General features: G+C 44.3%; 1 long non-coding RNA gene across 1 annotated transcript; it reads left to right on the top strand.

The window, feature by feature from the left end:
* The first annotated feature begins 1,962 nt into the window (after positions 1-1,962).
* LOC120395264 lies at positions 1,963-6,238 on the top strand. The gene is made up of 3 exons (XR_005592550.1): positions 1,963-2,111; positions 4,750-4,876; positions 5,987-6,238. It is a non-coding gene; the product is annotated as an uncharacterized LOC120395264 (long non-coding RNA).
* Positions 6,239-6,567: the final 329 nt, after the last annotated feature.

Genomic DNA, 6,567 nt, shown 5'->3' with positions numbered 1-6,567 from the left:
TTTAATGTTTTTAGAAGGTGTCTTTCTATAAGTCTACAATATATAACTAAACTATTGTTGTATATAAAGTAAATAAGGTTTCTAAAATGTTTAAGAAGCTTCATTTAAAATTAAATTAAAATGCAGAGCCCCCCAGAATGGAGGCCAGGACCCGGGCAGTGTGAGTGCCACTGAAATCAGCTCGCGTGCCGCCTTTGTCACGCGTGCCATAGGTTGCCTACCCCTGAGATAGAATCTCTGTGCTGAAAAACTTATGATCTAAATTGAAAAGACACACAAAGGGTAAGAGGGGAAATAGAAGCACGGAGAAGTGACGTGACCTCTCCAAACAGGGCTGGCTCTAGGCACCAGGGCAGCAAGCAGGTGCTTGGGGCAGCCAACGGAGAGGGGCAGCATGTCCGGCATTTTGGCAGCTGGTCCGAAAAATGAAGTGGCAGCGGTAGAGCTGCCGTCGAAGTGCCGCCGATTGCGCTTTTTTTTTTTTTTTTTTTTTTTTTTTTTTTTTGCAGCTTGGGGTGGCAAAAATGCTCGAGCCGGCCCTGTTTCCAAAGTAAAACAACAGGTCAATGGCAGAGCCAGGAATAAAATCCAGATCTCTTCGACTCCCTACCCACTAGACCACCATGCTTCCCCACAGAAATCAATGGAGCTATACCACTTTCACCAGCTGAGAATCTAACCCTGACTCTTGAAGTCCAAAACTATAACATTCATTGATCACCTCTGCACTGCAACCTGGTCTAAGGTTACATAGGAAATTTCCAGTAGAGCAGAGGATTGATCCCAGGTCTTTAGAGTCCCAGACTAGTTGAATCCAACATCAGTTTTGTGAGCACAGATAATGGCCATTAGGAAGTTCAAAGAGCAAATTTCTAGCCAATGTCAACACTTTTATAGCCTTAAAAACAAACAAACAAACAACAACAAAAACAGTAGACCCAATATAAATTTGCCAATTACTGGCAATCAACCTTACAAGTACAGGTAGGGCATAATTTGATCACAAGAGCTTGAACCAATGAGTAATCATCCCACTGCATTCTGAACAAGCTGCAAGTAATGAAGCAGCCGTACAGAGAGCCCTATGAAGAGAGAAATGCAATAATAAAGCTTCTTGGACACAAGGGCATGTGATGAAATTTTGAGGTCAACCAGCTAGAAAAAAATGAAAGCTTTCATACCACTTCCAATTCAGACTCACGATTTTCCATTGAAAAGACAAGTTTAAGGGGGATGCTATGACTCTTATTCTGATTAAATATTTCCAAATGAATCCCCTGAGTAAACAAAGAAGGTATCACCTTGTATAAACAACTTCTCCCCAGCAGCAAAACATATGGCTTCACAGGACTCTAACACATCCAGCCATCAGTATCATTCATTTAACTAATCTCTCAGCAACACTTTTTTTTTTCTGATGAATTCAAAAAGTTTATATCCAGGTTTCCGATTTAGAATGCAGACACATTTGATAAAGGGATAGTAGTAATTACTGATGTATATTGCACCCTTGCAAACTGTGAGGGTTTCAAGCTGAGATTTTCAAAAGAACTGAAAATCTTAGTTAGGTGTCCAACTAATTAGGCACCTATCTCTCTTTGGCTCCTTTGAAAGTCCCAGGCTTAATAACCTTTTAAAAAACAGCCATGTACAATTTTCTTTTCAATTGGTTTGTGTTATACCCTACATAGGTGCTTAATAACAATAATAAATAAGTGAATTATGGCAGTGCATAGGGGCCCCAACTAAGATCAAGGTACTATTGTGATGGGCACTGTCCGTAAACATAGTAAAAGAAAGATCCTGGTCAGGAGTAAGGCCCTGCAGCTGTGCCTTCTCAGCCTCTGACAGCCTAACAGGTCAGCTATGCTGCCTGATTGGCTAAGGAAGCTAGCAGGCCAGTTCTTAAGCCCAGCAGCAGCAGTAGCTTGCTGACTGCTCAACGCACATGATTGTGGATTCTCTACCTCCCTGTGCTCACTTCACGCCAAGTCCTGCTCCTCCTTTGCTCCTCCACTGCTCCAGCCTAAACCCTGCCCTGCACCCAGCCTTATTCTAGTCCTGTCCCAGACCTGCTTCTGCCTTGAAACCAGCTTTACTCTCAACTCCAGGTAATCCAATGTGATCGTTGGCTCTGATTCCTGACTCTGCCTCTGTCTCAACCCTTAGCTCTAGCATTAGGACACTGACCTCAGATTTGACCCCCGCCTCTGACTCTGCTTTGACCTTGGGCTCTGGCATTCATATTCTGGCCACTAGGCCTTGTGACATTGCACTCCATATGTTTTATGGAAATATGCTTATGAGTGTGAATATGATGCAACTGGAATATGCTTTATGCAAAAGGTCTCTTGTAAGGTATCATAACAAAGGCTATAACCTACTGAATATATTCCTCCTATTTGTATGTCTGTATCATTCTTGTATCTGAAGCTAGAAATATGAAGTATAACTCTGAAGTCCTATTGTAATTATGGAAAGTGTGGCCTATTAATGGTGGTTTAGAGTCTTGATGACTCCCTTTGACTAGGACAATTGGTGGTAAATGGCTCTGTTTACTTACAAACCTTCCTGTGTGCGTGTGGGCCAGCCCAGGAAGAATAGAGGCTGGGGTCTCATAGGACATGTGATCATGTCACCTGATACTGGAATCCATCTTAAATCTGGTTCTTTTACATTGGGGGGGACCCAGAGAGCCAAAAGATTTCTGCCTTGTGCCAAAGCTATAAAATGGGGTGGAACAGAACAAAGGGGGTTTCCAGTCATGAGAGCCCCTGTTTTCCACCTAAGATGTCCCCTGTTCCAGGGGAAAGGATTGGGCCCAGACTAGGAAGGAGTCTAGTCTGTGAAAGAAGCTTATTGGACCATCTCTGAGGGTGAGATATTATCTGTAATCAGTTTCTTAATGTATTAGCCTTAGACTTGCGTAGTTTTGCTTTATTTCGCTTTGTGACTTACTTTGTTCTGTCTCTTATTACTTGAAACCACTTAAATCCTACTTTTTATACTTAATAAAATCACTTTTGTTTATTAATTAACCCAGAGTAAGTTATCAATACCTGGGGGAGCAACCAGCTGTGCATCTCTCTCTGTCAGTGTTTTAGAGGGCGGACAATTTATGAGATTACCCTGTATAAGCTTTATTCAGAGTAAAATGGATGTATTTGGGGTTTGGCTCCCATTGGGAACTGGGTGTCTGGACACTGGAGATAAGTGACCTGCTGAACAGTTTTGGGTTAAAGTCTGCAGCTTTGGGGGCATGGACCAGACTTGGGTCTGCGCTGCAGCAGGCTAGCGTGTCTGGCTCAACACGGCAGGGTTCTGGAGTCCCAGGCTGGCAGGGAAAACGGGCTCAGAGGTAATTCCAGCACATCAGATGATAGTCCCAAAGGGGATCTCTGTGACCGAACCTGTCACAGGCCTAAATGTCTATGACCCAGTCCCCTGACACCCTGCCCCAAAAAGCTTATAATCTAAATAGACAAGTCATACAACAGGTAGGAGAAGGGAAATATTTTTATTTCTATCTTACATGTGATGAAATGTTGACTCTGTTGCAGTGGTGCTGGAACAATTTTTAGTGGGGGTGCTGAGGGCCACTGAACCCACTGTATATGATGGAAACCACTTCAAGCCAGGAGGTGCTGCAGCCCCTTTAGATCCCCTAGTTCAAGAATCTATGCTCTGTTGAATTCAGTGGCAAAACACTCAATGACATCAATGGGGCACGATTTCACCCCCGAATCATGCCACACAGGAAGTGTGTGGCAGACCTCAGAACTGAATGTGGACTTCCTGAGTGTAAGACAAAGTTAAGTTTCAGTCTTTACTTCTATTAACACTAGGAGTTCTAGACAGATTTCTCATCTTCCCTCTAGGCATATTCTTACCTCCCATTAACTTCAGTAAGAGCTATGCATATGGCTTTAGGCTATGTTTACATTGCATTGTAAGCCTGGGCTCAGACTCCAGCTCAAGCCCAACCCCCCTTTCCATCTGTCTGACTTGGGCCAGTAAGCCCTCAGGAGCTGGGACCTGGGGGCAGGATCCAAGCCCAAATCCCACTGGGTCCAAACTGCATAACTTTGCAGGGTGGATTCAGCCTGGGCCTAGGTGCCCAGACTCATATCCTGAGAGTCTCCCAAGACTATCCCACAATCCCATGGGTCAGTGTTCCTTGGCCTTTCTATCCCAAGAATAGCCAATCAGCTCTCAGGAAAGGGAAGCAAACCCCCTGGTTCTAGTACAGCTGTTTGGCATTTATCTCTTCCATTTCATTCTGACCACTGAACTGCAAACAAAATGAATCATCCCCTGCATTAGCTATGGCCACCAACAAGAAGTAGTCCTTTGCCAAGCATGCTGCTACCTGGTCACAGCACCACAGTCAGATTCTCATAAATCTCTGGTGCTAGGTGAGCAAGATGCTCAACTTCAGTAAGAGCACCAGAAATGATCACATGTACCAAAAAATAATGGACAATCTGAAAGCACTGGGGATTAAATGGAACAGTGACCAGAGCTGGGAGCCGATTAAGCAGACCAAGAGCAACTACTGGAAAGCCAGGGGTGAGAACCGTACCTTTGTGAACTCCCCATCATCCTGCCTCTTTTACAAGGACTTTGACTAAGTGTTGGATACAATAGCCCAGTCAACCAGGATGCCAACCTTCTGACCCCCAAGATCTAGTATAGCACTAGAGGGGCGCCAGCAGCTTCCAAATCAAGTGACTCTGGTGTCCCGTGTAGGTCCCCCAGCGGGCTTTGGCTTTTGCAGCTCATCCTGGGCCCATACCCAAAGGAGCTGTTTGATGACCCCCATCCTGGAGGATCAGCTTGCCTCAGAACTGCCAGCAGAAGATACAGAAGGAGCCTGGTATGTGGTTGGTTTCATGTCTGTTGTTTAATATATGCAGGGGAGGGATTTCTGAGTTATGACCCAATGTATTGTTATTACAAGCCATGGGTAGCAGTTAAACAAGCATTTAACATTAAACTTTTTACTAGATACTTGCACATTAGTACAAAGATTTGGTGGGGTGTTACTCTTTTAGTACACCACATCGTGCAAATTGGCCATCCCACAGCATAATGAATCATCTGCTGTATGCAGGGTGTGGGAAAATGTAGCACATGGGTGACTAAAGTACAGCAAAGATTTAGCGAATTGGGGTTATGCAGTCCAGAAATGTGCCAGGGAGGAGAGAGGCTGGCTATGCAGCTCTTTGAGAGTCCATATTGTCATGTGTGTTTGCATGTAGTCCATAGGTAGACGTAGTCAGAGCAGGCTGTATCATAAGCTGTAGCTGTACCCAGTAACTGCAGGAGTGCAGAGTTTTCAGCAGCTTACACAGAGGCAGTAATCCATGTGGACTTTAGCGCAGCATCCTGTTGATTTTTCCCTATGAATTTTGACCCAATCACAGCTCATAGCTGCAAACTTCTCCTGTAGCAGGAACTTCAGATAGAGGTAGTCACACCCTTCCAAGAAATGTATTTTTTAAGCTCCCCTCTGTAGGACATCAGCCCACTCCACTAATGGATGTGTTGCTCAGTCATCATAAACTTGAAAACCTCTGTGGCATACACAGCTGGTTTCCAATCAGTAGCTTGGAACAGAACGTTCCTTTGACATTCAGGAACCTCTAACATTGTCATCCTCCAGAAGGTGGAATGCCTGAAAAGACTGAGAAAGCTTAGGAAGTAAACACTCACACACACCAAGGCTAAAATGGTCTGATTTTTAAACACATAGCATTTGTAAATTTCACCTTACCATTCTATGCTCCGGCTTTTCACTCTGCTTAACTGTTATGTGCATAGAGCACCTGGGATCGTAAGCACTGCTCTGAGAATATATTGAAGCTGAGTTTTTTGAAAGCTTTTTTTTTTTTTGCCTAGCGATTCCAAATGCAACTTTTTCTGAGAATGTACTTAACCTTTTTTGAAGTACTGAGACAATAATGAATTGTTTGTCTATTTTCAGGCCTCTCCAGCTCTGCAGCCCAGCCACAATCCAGCAAGAGCCAGGGATTTTGAACAGTCATGAAGCAGTCCAAAAGGATGCCTGTCCATGATGAACTTATGGTGGCTATCTTGGATAGGGCCAACAAGCAGGTACAATACCAAAGGGAAAAGGATTCACGGCCAGGGAAAAGGCACAGCCAGGCTGCAGAGTGCAGGAGACACTTGCAGTGCAGTTTCTAGACCAGGAATGGTGACTGAAGGAGGAAGATAGAGCAGAACGACATGTTTGCTGCCTGCACTAATGGCCACGGTCAGGCTCCTGCACCACACCCTGAGTCCCCTCCACAGTTCCTCTCCACAGACCAGGAATGCATTGGCAAATACTATGGTTGGGTGGCCCCTAAAAGCAGGATTTAATGCTAATTGGACAGGGCACACATACCCGCTGCAGTCTTCCACTCTCATTTAGCACCAAGTGCATGCTAAACATGGTAGAAAGGGAAAGTATAATATGTGCTTTGTTTCATTACTAGTTTTGGTGTTTTAATGGCAGCTGGCCTGCCTGACAATTCTTTAATATTGTTTCATTTTCTTTGTTTT

The sequence above is a fragment of the Mauremys reevesii genome, linkage group 1, assembly GCF_016161935.1.
Source record: "Mauremys reevesii isolate NIE-2019 linkage group 1, ASM1616193v1, whole genome shotgun sequence".
NCBI classification, from domain to species: Eukaryota; Metazoa; Chordata; order Testudines; family Geoemydidae; genus Mauremys; species Mauremys reevesii.
This window is presented reverse-complemented; position numbering and strand designations above follow the sequence as displayed.